The sequence below is a fragment of the Ipomoea nil genome, unplaced genomic scaffold (assembly GCF_001879475.1).
Source record: "Ipomoea nil cultivar Tokyo-kokei standard unplaced genomic scaffold, Asagao_1.1 scaffold0429, whole genome shotgun sequence".
Taxonomy (NCBI): domain Eukaryota; kingdom Viridiplantae; phylum Streptophyta; class Magnoliopsida; order Solanales; family Convolvulaceae; genus Ipomoea; species Ipomoea nil.
In genome coordinates, this window is record NW_017616857.1 from 147,907 (window position 1) to 169,850 (window position 21,944).

Sequence of the window (21,944 nt, forward strand, 5' to 3'; positions counted from 1 at the left end):
TTCTCTTATTCATAATGGTTCTTGTGTTGTTTTAGAGAGAAGGGAGAGATTTCCATCGTAGAGAGAGAGAGAGTGTAGGAGGGAAAGGGGAGGACCCCCTAAATGAAGGGTCAAGTGCCCTTATATAGGTGCAACCAAGTCGGGTTTGACCTTGACCCGACTCAATTAGGGGCACGGAGCGTACGGGGAGCTGAACACGAGGTATATTCCCCATAAAAAATAACAGATGAAAATCAAATCTAAAATAGCCAAAAAAAATTCTAAACATCAAACCACTAACTAATATGTGTGTGTGTGTGTGTATATATATATATATATATATATATATATATATATATATATATATATATATATATATATATATATTATTTATTGAAACCGCTGAAAAAAGTAAAGAAGCTTGGATCTGGAGTTGGAGATGTCGAGGGACGGTGGTAAAGGACGAAGAAACGTCGGTGAGGGGCTGGAGGAGATGGTGGCGGTGGAAGAGAGGCAGGAAGAGGTGCCGGCAACGGAGAAGAGGTCGAATAGGACCGGCGATTTAGAGACGGCTGGAGTAGGGGAAGAAACGAGAGGAAGCCGGCGCCGCCTCTGCAAAACGAGTCGAGGCGGCGACTGATCAATAGAGGATGAGGGAAAACCCTTGCAGAGAGAATGCAAGTTTGTCTTTATAGTTATGTGTAAGTACACAAGATAAGAACAAGAACTAAATATTAAATATATAAGATTAATTGTGACAATTTTAAAATATTATGACCCTATTTGATAAAATAGTTAGCCTATCAGTCAATTTTGACTTACATGACCACTATTAATTGTTTTACTTGGTTAAAAAAATCAATAAAAGTGTTGGTTAATTAGCTTTTTGTAACTCCAAAATGCTAAAATTTAAAAAGCTGCTAAAAGTAACTTTTTTAATTAGCTTTTTGAAAAAAGAAATTATACCATACATATAATTTACCAAACACCTTTCTACAATTAGCTAATGTTATCAACTAGTTATACCCTCTAATTAATCCAATAAGCTAACAGCTATCAGCTAACAACCTTTATCAAACAGGGCCTATGAGTAATTGTAGATCGAATTAACTCTTTATTTTATTATTAAGTATAATGTGTGTGTGTGTGTGTGTGTGTATATATATATATATATATATATATATATATATATATATATATATATATATATAATTAAGTTCCAGTGCGGGTAAGTATCTCCCGTGCGGTTGTGCGGGTAATTAATGTGCGTGAGTTTTGTACTTAAGGTGCGTGAGTATTGTGCTTAAGGTGCGTGAGGTTTGTGCTTAATATGCATGAGTGTGTACTGAGTTTTATGCTTAATGTGCGGGAGTTTTGTACTTAATGTGTGTGAGTCTTGTGCTTAAGGTGCGTGAGTTTCGTGCTTAATGTGCGTGAGTGTGTACTTAATGTGAGTTGTTGTTGAAACATTAAGGTGTATGAGTTGGTTATGACTATTGGTTGTGCTTATTCCTATCTGTCGAGGCCGTTCCCTACGCTTGCGAATTGTATATGCTTGATTATGACTGTTGGCTGTGCTTATCCCTATCTGTCGAGTCTATTCCCTGTTTTGAAAGCTAGAGTCTCTTAGGATATATCTTCATGCTTCGAAATGGCTTTTCGTATATCTATGTATATATCTATATGTATTGTATTTCAACACGTTGGAGTGGGTTACCAGCATCTCTCGCTGAACAGATATATTTGGCTTTCAGGCACAGAGGAGTAGACACTGGAGCGCGCTAGAGTCTTGGAGCGTAGTAGTAGATAGTCTCCTTTCGGCCTGCGTGCCATGCTTATGCATTTACATTATTGAGGATATTAGTTAGTTAGCCTGTGCACCTGAGTTCTCTAGCTCAGGTGTGGCATAACACCCCGTACTCTTTATATTATGTTTTGGAATTTAATGAGAATTTACCTTTATTATATAAGCTTTAACAGTTTCAAAATTTCGGGGTGTTACACTACTCTCACTTTTGACCCTAATTGAGGATTGGACAAAGTCAGAGGACCACTTCCAATTGGAATTTAATCGGGTTTGACCCGAATACCCGACCCATAGGTGGGTCATACCCACGGAACGGATTCCGTTCTGTGTGACAGAACGTGGTCACGGACCATGTAATGGCCCGTGACCCAAAGCCATGTTAGAGGAGGCTGACACTGATCAGAGAGGCAGAGAGCGTGATGAACCGCTGCCAAGCCCCACCAAGACCAATGGGTCTTCTTCAGAACTCTTCCCCAAATCAAAATTTTAGAAACCCTCTCCTTCTTTCTCTCTTCTCGGTAGAACACTGCCTCAACCCAAGCAAAAACCCATCTTTTTCAAAACACCATTTCTACTTCTAGAAAGTTCAAGGTTGCATTCTATAACTTATTATAATCACAAGAAAAATACTACTGCAGTCATCTACCTCTCTTTAACCAAGTTCAAGTAAAGAAGCTTGAGATTGCAATGGCAAAAGGGAAGCAACAAGCAGGAGAAAGTAGCCATGAGGGTTCTTACTATTCAGTTATTGAAGGTAAAACTTACTTTCCTGAACAGTTTTCTGAAGGATTTAATCGAATACTAGTTGATCATGGTTTATTGAGAAAATTTTTGAGGATTCAAGAAGAAATCTATCCTGATTTAATTATTGAGTTCTATGAAAATTTGTCCACCAAACTCAAGAATGGAATTACTGTGATTACCTCTAATGTGAGAGGTACTAAAGTAGAGTTGACACCACAGAAACTGTCCAATTGGTTTGATTTGTCGTTGAGGGGAGTAGACACGTATGACAGGGATGATTGGATTTCCCACGAGAGGGTGACTTATCTTGAGTACTTGAGGTACATTACTGCTTGTAGGGAAGAATTCCCTAAGGAGTATAGGCCTGAGAAATCCACCTTGAATGGTGAGAAGAAGTTGTTGGTCTTATTGATAGAGGAATACCTGTTTCCATGTAGGAACAATTCCAATGAGATTGGGAGTGGGACATGTACCATTGATATCTTTCTGAGGTTTGCGGTTGAAATAACTTTGGCAGTTCTGATACTCAAACATATAGCCTATTCGAAAACCAGGAATAGAAAGCATTTGCCTTACGGCATTGTGTGAAGTTGGATCTTTATCAAGATGAACTTTCCTGAGAGAGGGGAAAGAATATAGAGAACTACCAGGACGGCTCTGAATGCCACCAATTTAAGATTCTATAAATTGTATCAAACTGTGGACAACCAGTATCTTACCTTGGCACAGATTGCCAAGAAACCTATGGAAGAGAAGTTGGCACTTGTGGTTAGTCTAAACATACTACAAAAGAAATGGGCCAGTGTTGGCATTGTGGCAGGTGATCTAGTTGGAGAAGGCGGTGAAGGAAATGTCACGAGAACCGATCAAGAGATGGGAATTGGTAATGAAAGAGCACATGTTGCAGCACCCCAGGTAGGGCCACAGGGAGGATATGTAGGTGGATCTAGGGGACACACGTACGAGGAGATGTATGAGATTATTAATATGAGATTCAACAACTTGAGTGCTCAAGTTAACTACGGCTTTGTCAACTTCGATCATAGAGTAGCAGTATTGGAAGAGAGAATGGGGATTGAAAACATTCAAAGATGGACCCCTTATGGATGGGATCCCAACTACATGCCACTAGGTGGTGCTTCAGGAGGCTTTGATCAAGGTAAACTGTTAAGCTTTAAAGTTCAGTTAGTAGTTCTACTTACGTGTCTAGTTTTGAGTAGCATTTTAGTTATGGTAACTTGAAACTCAGAGATTCCTAAACTTCCAAATTATTCTAAGAAAACTCTTGAGCCAATTCCCGAGATTCGAAAGTGTCCTATCCGTTTATCCTAACTTCCTAAGTTTCGAGGATGAAAATCTTTTAAGGGGGGTAGGATGTGACAACCCAAAATTTATTTTTTTTTAAATTTTGTTTTAAGAAATTCCAAAACAGCCATTTTTCACTCTTACAAAATTTTTATGATAAACACGGTGTTTGAATAAATTACTTTAGGTGACGTTTTAAATAAATTCAACACCGAGACTTATTTATTCCTAAAATCCTAAATTCCGGGTACATTGCTTACCAAGTTTTTGACCCGAAAGTCAATCTGAGTGAAACCGGAAGAACTCTGAGAAGCCTAAACCAAGTGTTTATTTAGGAATCATTTTTGCGAAATTCATTTTAACCCCCAAACTCTTTAAAAACCTTAATTCTAGACTTGGTCCATGAAGTTTGGTGGACACAAGCCTCCAACCCCTTTGTCCGATACATTCTTTGAGCCAAGAAATTACCATTTTTCCCTCCACCAATCATTGTTGACTCTCCTAAGGTTTAGTGCCTCTATAAATTAGAAAGCTATCAGACTTTGCTTCTTGATTCCACCCTTGTCTTCCCACCAAGCTCTCTGCAAACACAAAGAAGAAACACAGTAAGTTTTCCTAGGCTAATCGCATCCACTCATCTTCTTCTCTTCTAGCTTCTTTCCTAGCTTACAACTCTGAGAATCTAGTCTTAAGGTTGTTGTGTGGCTTGTTTGAGGTGTTTAGGAGGGGAAGGAGGAAGTAGCTAACTTGGGAAGAAAGAGGAATCCCAACAAGAAGAGGAAACAACAAAGGTATAACCCATGAACTCCCACCTCTTTATATAGACTCTGTGAAGTTAAGTGAAATGTTGAAATTGTGTAGAAATGCTAGATTATTGATGTGGTTGAGCTATTAAGTGATCTATTGTTGATCTTTGATGTGTTGTTGAGGATTTGGAAGTGTTGGTTTGTCCAAAAACTTGTTGTAGGTGAAGATGAATCCCTCTAGTGCACACTGTCTGTGCACCAGACTAGCCCACGGAGCTAGCCAACGGCCCTAGGCATGGGTCGTTGGCTAGCCCCGTGGAGGAATGGCCCTAGGGAACGACTCATAGCTAGAGCCGTGGCCTTAGGCCGCTGCTTGGCGGGGCTCCTCAAGCCCCGCAGCAAGCTCCGTCAAGCCAATCCAGTGCAGTAGCCGTGTAACACCTCGTGTTACGACCCCTAAACCAAATTAATTAATTAATTAATCACCCCAAAAAGGGAATTAAAATCCATTAATTAGCTAAAACGGGGTCCACCATAGTCCATGGGCCCTTATCCCTAAAGCCAATCCCTTAGTCCTATAGGAAATAGAATTAGCTAATCCATACCACTTAGACCCTAATTGGGACTCCTAGATATATAAATAGGGACATAGGAGGCACCTAGAACTCACACCACAATAACTTTCACCACACAAGAATTCCCAAGAATTCCCATAGGAGAAATCAAGAAAGAAGAAATCTTAAAGAAAGACCCTTCATAACCAAGAAAATTAATTAAGGCTAAGAGGTAACCCATGTCTCAACAAAACCTATTTTCCCTTGCTATGATCTCCTTCTTTGGCTCCCTCTATATGCTCGTGTCTTGATGAATTTCTTTATGATAATCATGATATAATCTTATCTGATTGATGTGATGATTTTATGTGTGATCTTGACGATCTTGATATTGAAAAGAGGTTCTTGATGTTTATGTGATGATTCTTGATAAATCTTGATGTTTCTTGGTGTTTGAGATAAAATATGATTTTGATGAGTTGGATGGGATTAGAGCCATAGGTTGGGTTGGGAATTTGTATTATGATGTTCTTGATTTATATTTGGGCGGGAATTCGCATGTTCGGGCGTTATTTATGTTTAGAAGTCATGTTAGGATGTGTTCGATATGATTCTTGCTTTTGATCCATTAATTGCCTACGTGGTGTTGTTATTTACGTTTAAATGTGTCTAAGCATGGTTTCGGATTCCACAAGGGATCCCGGGACGCGTATTTGATGAAAGAGTTAGTGGGGGGTAGGGGAACCCGCCACCTACCCGCTGCCCGAGAATCACCGCCAGGCAGCGGGCAACCGGTGGGCAGTCGTCTGCCCGCCGGCCAACTGCTGCCCGGATGACCATCGCCGGCGGGTGACCCCCACCCACCGGCTACCCGCTGGTCTGTTACCCACCCCGGGTCCTTGGCTTCCCCGTTTGATGCTCCCCATTCCCCGTGGTGTCCCAATTCGTAGGATAAAAGAGTCTTTGGAATTGCATGCTAGTGAATCGGTAACCCGTTGGCCTAAGAGAAGAATGCATGAACCCCCTTAGGACTACTCTTAGTATGTGAATGATCACACGTAAGTTTATTTATATGTCTCCCCCTTCCCAATGTGCTATTATGTGTTACAATGTGTTATGTGATGCATGATTCCCCAATTTGGTTGCGATCAAGTTGGTTGCTCCTAAGCTGTGGTTGAGAAGTTGGCTGCGGTCAAATTGGTTATTTATGAGCTGCGGTTCATTTTCCTGGCTGCGGTCAATGATTCACTGTTTGGGCTACAGCCCATGGGCCTCGTGTGCGGATGGTCCACTGACTGAACGCGCCAGCAGTGTGTAGGGCCACCAACCTGAGGAAGGCCATAGCCCACCGAATGAGTGATCAGGCTGTGTGTAGGGCTATGGTCGGTTACGATCCACCGAGTGAAGGGCCAGCGGTGTGTAGGATCTTAGTCTCCGAGGATCTTCGCCCACCGACTGAGTCCCTCAGCGGTGTGTAGGGCTTGATTCACTACGATCCACGGACTGTGCCGTCAACGGTGTGTAGGGTCATAGTCCCCAAAAGAGGATCGCAGTCCACCGACTGAGCGCGTCAGCGGTGTGTAGGGCTGTGATCCGCCGTCGAGCTATCGGGGGTCTGTATGGTTTGTTGCGATCAACCCCTTCATGCTGCGATATGAGGTAGGGTGCTGCGGGGCCATGTTAAGTGCTATATGCACTAACCCTCATGTTCGGTGCATGTGATTGGTCACGTGGCGCCACCAAGGTGTGCTTGTGTGATTTGAGTGATGATTGAATGATGATATGGATGATTTGAAAGTAAACTGTGACCTTAGATACATGTTCTTTATGATGTTGTCTCTATATAACTGTTATCAAGATTGAATGTGCTTATCCCTACTTGCCGAGTCTATCCCTGATTTTAAAGCTAGAGTCCCCTAAGTATATATCTTCCTGCTTCAAAATGGTTTTCGTATATCTATATATGTATATACCTATATTGTATTTCAACGCGTTGGAGTGGGTTACCAGCATCATTCGCTGAACAGATATATTTGGCATTCAGGCACAGATGAGTAGACACCAGAGCGCGCTAGAGATCCGGAGCGTAGAATAGTTAGTTTCCCTTTCGGCCTGCGTGCTATGATTATGTATTGACATTGCTTGAGGTTGTTTAGTTAGTTTAGCCTGTGCATCTGAGTTTTCCAGCTCAGATGTGGCATAGCACCCCACACTCTTATGTTGATTTTGAGATTTAATGAGAATTCACCTTTATTATATAAACTTTAAAAGTTTCAAAATTTTGGGGTGTTACAGGCCGAGCCCTTTGTGGCTCAGCTACATGTCGTTCGGACCGGGACTCACGGACCCTTAAGGCTCGGACACTTGGGATCGTTACCACACACTAGTAGAATTTGACTTCATTAAATTTGGAGTTGAAATAAGTAATTTATAGTAGTATTTGTGTTGATTTATGCCATAGGAGTAATCTATGTATTACTTACAGAGAAGGAAAATGTGAAGTATTCGGACTTAGTTATTTGAATAAAAAGCATGATCATTATTTGTCAAGTTTGCTTGATTAGCATGTTTAAATAAACATTGTGAGTTATTGAGAATTTCGTCAAGAATATGAGATACTTGGTTGTGCAGTGCATGAAGTTATTTGTCCAGTAAAGTGATTTATTAGAGCATGTTGTATATTTGGAATTCAAAGAGCATGATCAATACTTGATAAGTATTTGCTAAGAAGCTTTGTTATCTATGAAGTGATAAGCATGAAATAATACATTGTTGGCTTAAATCCCAGTGAAAGAGAAATTACAGCATTCTTTATAATAAAGAGCATGTTTAGCCTATCATGATTTAAAGTGAATAAGTGGCTTAATGTAAGCCGAAGTATTCTTTCAAAAAACCTATATCTATTTTGGAAAATCATTATCTAGTTGCATTGATGGGTTGCATGATATTTGATTGCCAATTTGTGAGAAAAGAGAAGTTGTTGAGAAGCTGTTTGCATAAGTAAAGTTGTTGCATGAGTTATATCTATATGTATCTAGTGTGAGTAATCCGAGGTTTTGGAGGCCCGTTAGGACTATGTCCTTTCGGAAGAAAAGAGAAAGTAAAGAAAGAAATGGATATTGCGATCCGATGTGAAGTAACAAGGTCGATATTCCCGAGTTACTAGGTAGGATACTACCCGCCGGGCTTGGAATCCCGGTTAGGGGTTGTGCACACTGACAAGTACGATACCTGATTCCACAGAGTTTGAGAAAAGAACTAAGAGAGTGGTTCTGTGGGCGAGATGAGTATTAGGTCAGCTAGATGCCGAGCCCAGATAGGTCCGTTCACATTATGGTGAAGTTCCTACCTCGCCCACGAGTAAAAGTAAAGAAAGAAAGAAAGTAAGAAATTAAAGCGAGTCATTGTGACTCTAGAGAAAGAAGATAGAAGATAGTCATTGTGACTCTAAGAAACCTTCGTCGAACAAGTGTTCCTTGTGACCAGAGAAAGAGTGTATATGTATATCTATCCATACTTATACTAAAGCATCATGTTCATTTTATTGCATGATTAAATTATTTGCACGTGTTGCATGAAAGTGTGATAAGAAGCATGACTTTATATTGTCATCTATATTTATATGATAGCATGAGATTGCTTATTGAGTTATATGATAACATGAGATTGCTTATTGAGATATATGATAGCATGAGATTGCTTATTGAGTTATATGATAGCATGAGATTGCTTATTGAGTTATATTATAACATGAGATTTCTTATTGAGTTATATGATAGCATGAGATTGCTTATTGAGTTATATGATAACTTGATATTGCTTATTGAGATATATGATTATATGAGACTGCTTATGTAACACCCCAAAATTTTAAAACTTTTGAGACTTATATAATAAAGGTAAAATTCTCATTAAATCCCAAAACATAACATAAGAGTACGGGGTGCTATGCCACACCTGAGCTAGAGAACTCAGGTGCACAGGCTAACTAACTAATATCCTCGATAATGTCAATACATAAGCATGGCACGCAGGCCGAAAGGGAAAACTATCTACTCTGCGCTCCAAATCTCTAGCGCGCTCCAGTGTCTACTCATCTGTGCCTGAAAGCCAAATATATCTGTTCAGCGAGAGATGCTGGTAACCCACTCCAACGCGTTGAAATACATTATAGACAGATATATATAGATATACGAAAATCATTTTGAAGCAGGAAGATATATACTTAAGAGACACTAGTTTTAAAACCAGGAATAGACTCGACAGATAGGGATAAGCACATTCAACAGTTACAACCAAGCATATAAAGATACTAGCATATATCCTACGGTCACAAATTCACTTCATCTTATTCACATCATCATTCAATTCTCATCTCATCACACAAGCATACTTTGGTGGCGTCACAGGACCAATCGCATGCCCATACATGAGGGTCAGCGCATATAGCTCTGACACGGCCCCGTAGCGCCCTGCCTCGTATCGCAATACGAAGGGGTCGATCGCAACCGACCGATGAACCGCAGCTCATAATAATGTTTGATCGCAACCAAACAGTGGACCGCAGCCCAAGAGTAATCATCTGACCGCAGCCAGGAATATGAACCGCAGCTCATGTAAGACGTTTGATCGCAACCAAACGGTGAACCGCAGCCCAAAAGTGATCATCTGACCGCAGCCAGGAATATGAACCGCAGCTCATGTAAAACATTTGATCGCAACCAAACGGTGGACCGCAGCCCGAGGGTGTAATTCTAACCGCAGCTCAGGAATAACCAATTTGATCGCAACCAAATTGGGGTATCATGCACACATAACTCATAGCAAGCACATGCAACCCACATTAACACATTGGGAAAAGGGGAGAAAACGTGTAATGAAACCTATGCGTGGTCATTCACATACTAGGAATAATCCTAATGGGTTCATACTTCCTTTAGCTAGGCCAACGGGATACCAATTCAACTAGCATGCGATATATAAGACTCTTTTATCCTACGAACGGTACCCGAAACATCAAAATAGACTTAGGCACGATAAACGGAGTCCGTTGGGACACCACAAGGGTCGGGGAAACATCAAACGGGGAAGCCGAAGTCCCAAGGTGGGGAAAATTCCAGCGGGTAGCCGGTGGGTGAAGGACCACCCGCCGGCGACATGTCTCCGGGCAGCGGGTGCCCGGCGGGCAGTCTTCTGCCCGCTGCCGGCGACGTCCTTCTCGGGCAGCGGGTAGTTGGCGGGTCCCCGTACCCCCACCTACCCCCCACTGACTCTTTATCAAAATAAACGTCCCGGGATCCGTTGTGGAACCCGAAACCATGCTTAGACACTTTTAAACGCAATTGGTGATACCACGTAGACAATTAACGGATCAAAAGCAAGAATCATATAGCACATATCCTATCATGACTTCTAAACATAATCAACACCTGAACATGCGAAATCCCACCCAATTATATCAAGAATAACACAATACGAAATTCCCAATTTTAACCTAGGGCTCTAATCATATTCAAATCAATAAAATCATGGTTCATCTTTTAATCATCAAAACATCAAGATTCATCAAGAACATCACATAATCATCAAGAACCTCTTATCATCATCAAGATCATCAAGATCACACATAAAATCATCTCCTAATCATCAAGATCATATCATCAATATCATAAACGATTCATCAAGACACAAGTATAGAGAGGAGGCCAAAGAAGATAATTATAGCAAGGAAAATAAGTTTTGTTGAGACATGGGTTACCTCTTAGCCTTAATTACTTTCCTTGGCTATGAAGGGTCTTTCTTTAAGATTCCTTCTTTCTTGATTTCTCCTAGGGGGATTCTTGGAACTTCTTGTATGGTGAGAGATTATTGTGGTGTGGGTTCTAGGTGCCTCCTATGCCCCCTATTTATATACCTAAGGGTCCCTAACTAGGGCTAGTTCTATTCCTTCTAGGACTATGGGATTGGGTTTAAGGATAAGGGCCCATGGACTATGGTGGGCCTTTTCCTAATTAATTATTGGAATTTAGTCCTTTCTTTTGGGTAAATGATTAAATGATTAATTGGTTTTAGGGGTCGTAACACGGGGTGTTACAGCTTATTGAGTTATATGTTAGCATGAGTTTAATTTGCTTGCTAAAACTTAAGTATATTATTAACCATTAGTTTAAGCATGATTAGTGTATATTGCCATGATTAGATGTGTATGTAAAAACATGAGATTGTTGATGAGTTAAATGATAAGGAAAGTATGCCAACTTGATAATTAAGTTGCAAGCATATAAAAATACTGACGAGTATGTTTGACTGTTGTTTTAGTGTTTGAGAATACTTGATCTAAGTGTGTGAAACAAATGTTTTCCAAAAGTTTATACTTTAGTATTTTATAGGGTTGAGTGTCGTTAAACCCACAATCTCACTGCGCGTCATAAGTTTCCTGAATCCTATGTACCTAAATACCTAGAGTTCAAGCTTAATGTCCTAAAGTCTTGTCTTAAGAGTCTTATCCTAGGGTTAAACTTAGGCTCTGATACCATCTGTAACACCCCGAAAATTTTAAAACTTTTCAATCTTATAATATGAAAGCAATTCTATTAAATAAATCCCAAGTGGAGCATTCTAAACATAAGGTCTGGGGTGTTATGCCACATCTGAGCTGGAGAACTCAGATGCACAGGCTATTCTAACTATCTATCCTCAAATATTGTCATTACATCATCAAGGCACGCAAGCCGAAAGGAAAGACTAACTATCTAAGCCGAGGTCCTCTAGCGCGCTCTGGTAGCTAATCATCTGTGCCTGAAAGCCAAATATATCTGTTCAGTGAATGATACTGGTAACCCACTCTAACGCGTTAAAATACAATATAGGTAAATATATATACATAGATATAGGAAAACCATTTTGAAGCATGAAGATATATACTTAGGAGACTCTAGCTTTAAAACCAGGATTAGACTCGACAGATAGGGATAAACACATTCAACAATGATATTCAATTATGTAGAGACAACATCATATATATATATATATATATATATATATATATATATATATATATATGTATCTAAGGTCACAGTTTACTTTCATGTTATTCACATCATCATTCAATCAATATCTTTGTCACACAAACATACTTTGGTGGCGCCACGGGACCAATCGCATGCCCATACATGAGGGTTAGCGCATATAGCGCTAACACGGCCCCGCAACACCCTACCTCATACCGCAGCATGAAGGAATTGACCGCAACCAATTGTATAGACCGTCGATGGATTCAACGGCGGACCACAGCCCTATACACCGCTGACGCGTTCAGTCGGTGGACTGTGATCCTCTTTTGGGGACTGCAACCCTACACACTGCTGACGAGATCAGTCGGTGGGTCGTAGCTGATCATAGCCCTACACACTGCTGATGGCTCAGTCGGTGGGCTATGACCTTCTTTATGGGGACTACGACCCTACACACCGCTGGCACGCTCACTCGGTGGATCGCAGCCGACCATAGCCCTACACACAGCTGACGAGCTCAGTCGGTGGACTATGGCCTTCCCCGTGGCTTATAGCCCTACACACCGCTGACGCGTTCAGTCGGTGGACCACAGCGCACGAGGCCCATTTGGGTGGACCGCAGCCCGAGAGTGTATTTTTTATCGCAACCAGATTACGAACCGCAGCTCATGTAAAACCAATTTGACTGCAGCAAATCATGCACACATAACACGTAGCAAGCACATGCAACCCACATTAATCACATTGGGAAAGGGGAGAAAATGTATAACGAATCCTATACGTGGTCATCCACAACTAGGAATAGTCCTAAGGGGTTCATACTTCTTTCCCCTAGGCCAACGGGGTACCAATTCCAACTAACATACAACGCCTAAAACTCGTTTATCCTACGAAAGGTACCCGAAACATTAAACTAGATTTAGGCACGATAAACGGAGTTCGTTGGGACACCACGAGGATCGGGGAACATCAAATGGGGAAGCCAAAATCCCAAGGTGGGAAAAATCCAGCGGGTGGCCGGCTGCCCGCCGGCGACGAACCTCCGGACAGCGGGTGCCCGGCGGGCAGTCGTCTTCCCGCTGCCGACGACGTCCATTCGGGCAGCGGGTAGGTGGCGGGTCCCCCTACCCCCACCTACCCCCTACTGACTCCTTTTTCAATACTTGGGTCCCGGGATCTATTGTGGAACCCGAAACCATACTCATACACTTTTAAACGTGAATGACGACACCATGTAGTCAAATAGTGGATCCAAACCAAGAATCATATTGAACACATCCTAATACGACTTCTAAACACAATTAACACCCGAACATGCGAAATCCCACCCAAATATATCAAGAATATCACAATATGAAATCCTCAATTTAACCTAGGGCTCTAATCATATTCAAATCATCAAAATTAACACCCGAACATGCGAAATCAATTAACACCCGAACATGCGAAATCCCACCCAAATATATCAAGAATATCACAATATGAAATCCTCAATTTAACCTAGGGCTCTAATCATATTCAAATCATCAAAATCATAGTTCATCTTTTTAAATTAAGAACATCAAGATTTATCAAGAACATCACACAATTATCAAGATCCTCTTGTAATCATCAAGATTATCAAGATCAACACATAAGATCATCTCATCAATCATCAAGAACATATCATAATCATCATAAAAGATTTATCAAGACACAAGCATAGAGAGGAAGCCAAAGAAGAAGATTATAGCAAGGAAAATAGGTTTTGTTGAGACATGGGTTACCTCTTAGCCTTAATTAATCCTCCTTTGACTATTAAGGTTCTTCCCTAAGATTTCCATCCGATTGATCTCCTTAGGCTTGGTGGTGGTGAATCTCCCGGGATTATTTTCGTGTAATATAACTATGGGTGGTAAGGGTTCTAATTGCTTTCTAATCCCCTATATATAGAATCATGAATCCTAATCCCAATCTGAATAGTAAAGGCCTACCCTCTTTATTCCTAATAGACATATAGGTCTAGGATTCCTAATTAGAATCTGATTAGTAAAAGGTTTACTCTCTTTACTCCTAATAGGCTTAAGACTCTAGTTTAGGCAAGGGTCCACTATCCATGGTGGACCACATTAATTAATTAAAGGGAGTCCTAACCAAATTAAATCCTTTTTAATTATTATTAATGGAATTAATTAAATAATTAATCCGGGATTGAAGGCCGTAACACGGGGTGTTACATGACTTGTTTAGATGTTTTCTTTGCCTGTGCAATCACAGTGTATGGTGATTGTGGCGGTGACACCTCTTAAAGTTGTTTAGTAAGCTTTAATTTTATGCTTGTTTAGTATCCCTTTCTAAGTTAAGTTTTGTTATTAAGGTTTAAGAAAAGCGGGGTGTTAAGACTTATACTCAATGAAGGTCTGGAGAAGAGTCATGTTAGGGGTGGGGTGGTGAGAAGCCCCGCTGTAAAAAAGCCATGGTGGAGTTGACCCTACGGTAGAATTAGCTGTAGGGGAATGATAAGATGGAGGGCATGGGAAACACGTTATGTTCCTTTAACAATCGAGCTAATTTACGGAAAACACGGGTTTCATGGCCAGCAAAGTTATAAAACTAACACACAACACCAAGTCGGTTGTTGCCATTGTGCGACCAATTTTGTCTATTATTGCCGTAAGTATTAGTGTTGTTGTTGTTGCGGAACCTCCGATTGGCGGTAGACTGGTGATTATTTTGGGAAGCCGAAGGACCACGTTGGGTGGCATTAGTAGTAGCTAGTAGGGATTGGCAAGCGTCATCAACTTCATTCAATTGACGTTCATGATCCGTGAGGACATCGGCTAATTCTCCCATCAGTAGAGACGATAGAACTATACTTGTCTCCTAGTTGTGTTAAAATGTACACAACCATGTCGTCATCAGAAACAGGGCACTGAGCCAGGGTGATATCGTTAGATATGGACCGCATATCGTTCAAAAATGCTGTAACTGATCGGTTACCCTTCGGGTTTCTGGTAAGCTTGGCCTTGAGGGAAATGATCCGACCTCGAGAGGCATTAGCATAGCTAGCAACGAGCCGTTGCGAGGCATCACAAGCTGTTGACGCGGAGGCGATAAGGGGTTGGATGGTGTCTGAATAACTCCCAAGTAAAGCACGGGTGATTATCTGGTCTTGGCGATACCAAGTTAAATGTGCCGGGTTTGGTGTGGTTTGTGTAGTATCTATCATTAAATTTGGCTGGTTCTTTGACAGAACCGTCGATGTAGCCCAGGAGATTAAAGCCAATCAGGGTGGTCTGAACTTGGCGTCTCCAGACAGGAAAAAGTATAGAGGTGAGTTTGATAGGGAAATTAGACGTAGCATTAAGCTGGACAATGTCATTGGCGGTTGTAGCCATGGATATAAAGATGTCGAAAGAAGAAAAAAAAACTCCTTAGGGGATTATGGCTCTTGATACCATGTGAGGGAATGAACTGTACATTGATTGATGTAAACAACCAACTATAAATAGTATACAGGTGAGAGTAAAAACAGAAAGTTGCAACAACTATTCAAACATAACTATTCTACAGGAACATAAATAGAACAAATAATAAATGAATGTAATACTAGCAACATAGGCTTAACACACTTTTCACATGTTGTTGCCGAAATGGGAAAAAGTGTAGATAAGAAAATTTGATTTTCTTTGTCGTCACATGGTGCCAAAAGTAGTATGAACCAAAGAAATATTTTCCTTTCTCTTCAATTTCTGCCCAAACATTGCTGCTCCAACCTCCACCCATTTCTCATGCTCCAATGACAATAAAATTGTCAGTAACTTTTCCAAGAAGCTAACAAATATCAATATACCATAAATTGTAGGCTCAATAAAAATATATTATAGTGAATATAAATAAACTTGGTCCAAAATGAGCTATTTACCACATATGATGGAAGCCCAACCCAACACGTACTAAGTGATGAGCGCAGTTCGTAAGCGTAGAAAGAAAGAAAAGAGGAAAGCTTGTGAGTTTTGTCTAACTGTTTTCGTAACCTTTCAACAGAGAAGAAGAAGCAATTTAAGTACATAGCCAAGTGGCGGGAAGGACGGTTACAACAGAAGAAACTATAGCCAAATTACAACAAAGACCCTCACTTCTTTATTTCATCTGAGGGTGTTATGGTCTTCTCATCCAATACCCCCCGGTAAGCTGGAGCGTACATGTCATGTATGCCAAGCTTAGCAACGAAGCTACGGAACAGGGACGTAGGTAGTGGTTTGGTGAAACCATCCGCCGTTTGGTTCTCAGTTGACACAGACAAGAGTTTTACCAAGCCTTAGTTAATCTTCTCACGAACCACATGGCAATCAATCTCGATGTGTTTGGTGCGCTCGTGAAAGATGGCATTCTCGGCAATAGCCACAGCGGATTTTCTGTCACAAAAGAGGGTAGCAGGTTTACTTGCCGTAATCTAGAGGTCATGAAGGAGATATTCAAGCCACTGGATTTCGCACACAGTGGATGCGAGGGCACGATATTCTACCTTGGAACTGGAACGAGAGATGGTATCCTGCTTCTTTGATCTCCATGATATGAGGGAAGAGCCAAAGAAGACACAGTATCCTGTGACAGATTTGCGTGTTTCATTGCAGGCAGCCCAATCGGAATCCGAGAAGGCTTTGAGATGTAAGTCTGTTTGTGGTTGATAGAACAACCCTTGACCAGGTGAAGCTTTAATGTATCTCAACACTCGGTGGGCAGCTGTCAAGTGTATGTCAGTTGGAGCATCTACGAATTAGCTCAGTTGTTGAGTGGCATAAGCAATGTCAGGCCTCGTAGCAGTGAGGTATAGAAGCGTTCCTATTAAACGTCTATATATGGAAGCATAAGGGAGTAATTTCCCATTACCATGCATAAGTTTCAGTCCTGGAGTCATGGGGGTGCTTGCTGGTTTGTATTCAAGAAAGCCTGCCCCCTCTAGTATCTCCAGAGCGTATTTTCTCTGGCATAAGCTGAATCCATCCTTTCCCATATGTGCTTCGATCCCTAGGAAATAGCCTAAGGGTCCCAAATCTTTGATTCTAAAAGTCTTGTCCAGGAAGTGTTTGAGCTCTGTGATGATAGTCATATTGGCACTGGCTACCAGTATGTCGTCCACATAAATGAGAATAGCAACAAAGTTTCTGCCTTCATTTTTAGTGAACAGGGAAGGATCAGCTTGTGACTGTCTGAAATCAATTTGGATAAGGGCTGCACTGAGCTTGGCATTCCATTGACGGCTTGCCTGCTTCAAACCGTACAAAGATCTTAATAGCTTGCACACTTGATTCGGCTTTTCACTCTCGAATCCTGGGGGCAAGACCATGTAAACCTCCTCATTGAGGTCACCATGCAAGAAAGCATTGTTAATGTCTAATTGATGGATGTACCATGATCTGGAAATGGCTATACGGATGAAGGTTCGAATGGTAGTCAATCTAGCAACCGGGGAAAAAGTTTCAAGATAATCAATGCCAAGTTGTTGTGTGTAGCCCTTGGCTACTAGCCTTGCCTTGTATCTCTCGATTGTGCCATCGGCCTTCAATTTCACCTTGTACACCCACTTACAACCTATGGGAACCTTTCTAGGGGGTAGCTCAGAAAGTTCCCAAGTCTTGTTTTCTTGCAGAGCCCTTATTTCTGCAGCCATGGCATCTTTCCAGCAAGTGTGACGAACCGCTTGATTGTATGTCCTTGGCTCATTAGTCGACGTGAATTCCAAAGAGAACTTCTTGTGGGGGGGGGGGGGGGGTCAAGATTGGTATAGATCATTACTTTAGATATTAGATGAGGTGAAGTTTTGTGTTGGACCACAATGTCACAGTAGTAATCTTGTAATCTGCTAGATGGTTGTCTTTGTCTACTGGAACGCCGAGTTTGCATGGTGGTGATGGAGGTAGTGTCATTCATGTTATCTTCATGATCATCAACATGACTATTGGACACTATATCTGTGTTGGTTCGATCATCATTGCGTGGTAAAATAGGTTGGGGATTGTCTGCAGAAGTGGGAGATGACCCACTGTCTTATTGTGACATATCTGGGGAAGCATTATAAACCAATTGTTCATTATGAGACTGATTATGAGGCTGTGACGTAACTGAATCATCTCCATACATCTGCTGATTCCGTTGAAGGTTTGCATCTTCACAGCCAGTTATCGAAATATTTGGCAAAGAGGGTGGCAACCACTGTGAGCTTTCATCAGGTGTGCAGCTGTACTGGGATGCTAGAGGAAATTGATCCTCATAGAACACGACATCCCGGGATATAAACATGGATTTGTCATTAAGATCATACAGTAGATAACCCTTCACCCCTGCAGGAATACCAATAAACACACATCTTCTACTTCGTGGCGCCATTTTATGTCGTGAAGTGGACAAGGTAGTAGCGTATGATATGCAACCAAAAACCTTCAGATTAGTGATGTTTGAAATCTTACCATGCAGCTTATAATACGGGCTCGACCAATGAAGAACCATGGAGGGAAGCCTGTTGATAATATATACGGCATGAAGGACACAATGGCCCCAAAATTCAAGAGGTAAGCCTGCTTGAAATCTCAAGGCTCGAGCCACTGTTAGCACATGTTGGTGTTTCCTCTCGACTACTGCATTTTGTTGCGTAGTGTTGACGCATGACTTTTGATGAGTGGTGCCATGCTCCCTGAACACATCACCCATATTAAATTCTAAACCATTGTCAATTCTTATGGTTTTTATGACAGCTCCAAATTGTGTGTGGACGAACTTGTAGAAATCTTTGATCAAGTTTCTTGTTTCTGACTTGTTTTTCATAAGCCTTAGCCATGTGAACCTAGAAAAATCATCAACAATGGTGAGAAAATATCTTTGATTAAATTTGAATGAGGGAATATGTAAGGCATCTCTTAGCCACAGATCATCATTTAGCCTTATACTTCCCATATGTTTGACAGTGGCACTTTCCCCATTAGGTAGATTCACCATAGCACTACTCATAACATAGTATTCATCAAAGAATTCAAGAGAGCATATAATATGGTCAGTAGCTCCTGAATCTATGATCCAAGTAGAAGGTGTCAAGTAAATAGAATTGACGTGAATAGGATCATGGTACTTGCCTTCATTATTAGAAGCTGAATTGCTGAATTTTGGAACCAGAGCTGTGTTGGTGGACTGCTGATTGCATACTGCTGCATTGGTGGAGTGTTGGTTATGCCCCATTTGATCAAGAAGAGAGATTAGCCCTTGAATCTGTTGATGAGTGAAATTCTAGTCAGATTGCACAGTAGCTGCATTGGCATATTGCTTCCCTTTGGACATATATTGTAACACCCCGTGTTACGGCCTTCAATCCCGGATTAATTATTTATTAATCCCGTTAATAATAATTAAAAATGGATTTAATTTGGCTAGGATTCCCTTTAATTAATTAATGTGGTCCACCATGGATCGTGGACCCTTGCCTAGACTAGAGCCTTAAGCCTATTAAGAATAAAGAAAGTAAACCTTTTTACTAATCAGATTCTAATTAGGAGTCATAGACCTAATTATCTATTAGAAATAAAGAAAGTAGGCCTTTACTATTCAGATCATGATTAGGATTCCCTTTAATTAATTAATATGGTCCACCATGAACCATGGACTCTTCTAAACCAAGCCCTTAGTCCTATAAGGAATAGAATTAGTAAACCCATATCATTCAGACCCTAATTAGGACTCTTAGATATATATATATATATATATATATATATATATATATATATATATATATATATAAAGACATAGGAGGCACCTAAAAGTCACACCACAATAGATATCACCACACAAGAATTCCCAAGGGATTCCCTACCACCAAGCCTAGGGAGGTCAATCGGATGGAAATTTTAGGGAAGAAGCTTAATAGCCAACGAAATTAATTAAGGCTAAGAGGTAACCCATGTCTCAACAAAACCTATTTTCTTCGCTATAATCTCCTTCTTTGGCTCCTTCTATATGCTTGTGTTTTGATGAATTCCATTATAATATTTGTGATATGATCTTAATGATTGATGGGATGAATTTATGTGTGATCTTGATGATCTTGATGTTGAAAAGAGGTTCTTGATATTGATGTGATGATTCTTGACAAATCTTGATATTTCTTGATGATAAAGATAAATTATGATTTTGATGATTTGGGAGGGATTAGAGCCCTAGGGTGGATTGGGAATTTGTGTTGTAATGTTCTTGATATATATTTGGGTGGGAATTCGCATGTTCGGGTGTTGTTTATGTTTAGAAGTCGTAATAGGATGAGTTATACGTGATTCTTGCTTTTGATCCATTAATTGCCTACGTGGTGTCGTTAATTGCGTTTAAACGTGTCTAAGCATGGTTTCGGGTTCCACAAAGGATCCCGGGACGTAATTGTGATAAAAGAGTCAGTGGGAGGTAGATGGGGGTAGGGGCACCCGCCACCTACCCACTGCCCGAAAATCACCGCCAGGCAGCGGGCAGGCGCCAGGCAGGCGTTCGCCCGCCGGCAACCCGCTGCCCGGGCGATGATCTCCGGCGGGTGACCCCCACCCACCGGCTACCCGCTGGTCCGTACCCACCCCGGGTCTTCGGCTTCCTCGTTTGATGTTCCCCATTCCCCGTGGCGTCCCAACGGACCCCGTTTGTCGTGCTTGAGTCTAGTTTGATGTTTCGGGTACCGTTTGTAGGATAAAAGAGTCTAGGAGTTGCATGCTAGTTGAATCGGTGACCCGTTGGCCTATGTGGAAATCATATGAACCCCTTAGGACTATTCTTAGTATGTGACTGATCACACGTAAGCTTATTTATGTGTCTCCCCCTTCCCAATGTGCTATTATGTGCTGTTATGTGCTATTATGTGTTATGTGATGCATGATTCCCCAATTTGGTTGCGATCAAATTGGCTATACGGGCAGTTGGATGGGTTGAGAACCATCCCAACTGTTAACCAGGCCGGATGCGATCGGTCAGGTATATAAATATTATATAGGGCTGCGGTCCACTGTTTGGTTACTTATGAGCTGCGGTTCATCCTCCTGGCTGCGGTCAGTGATTCACTTCTTGGGCTGCAGTCCACATGGGCCTCGAGTACGATGACCCACCGAACTGGACGCGCCAGGCGGTGTGTAGGTCCAATAAACCCGAGGAAGGCTGTAATCCACCGACCTGAGTAATCAGGCGGTGTGTAAGGCTACGGCTGGCTGCGATCCACCGAGTGAAGGGCCAACGGTGTGTAGGGTCGTGGTCTCCGAGGATCTTTGCCCACCGACTGAGTCTCTCAGCGGTGTGTAGGACTTGATCCGCTATGGTCCACCGACTGTGCCCGTCAACGGTGTGTAGGGTCGTATGTCCCCCCTTGTAAAGGGGATCACAGTCCACCGACTGGGCGCGTCAGCGGTGTGTAGGATTGTGGTCCGACGTTGATTTCGTCAGCGGTCTTTAAAGGGTTGGTTGCGATCAACTCCCTTCATGCTGCAGTATGAGGTAGGGTGCTGCGGGGCCGTGTTAGTGCTATATGCGCTAACCCTCATGTTCGGGGCATGCGATTGGTCCCTTAGTGCCAGCTCAGTGTGATTGAGTATCACAAAAGATGATTGGATGATGATATGATTGACTTGGAAATAGACTGTGGCCTTAGTTGCGTATTCTTTATGATGATTCTATCATTGATTATTGTGCTTACCCCTATTTGCCGAGTCCATTCCTGGTTTTAAAACTAGAGTCTCTTAAGTATATATCTTCCTGGTTCAAAATGATTTTCATATATCTATATATATCTATCTATAATGTA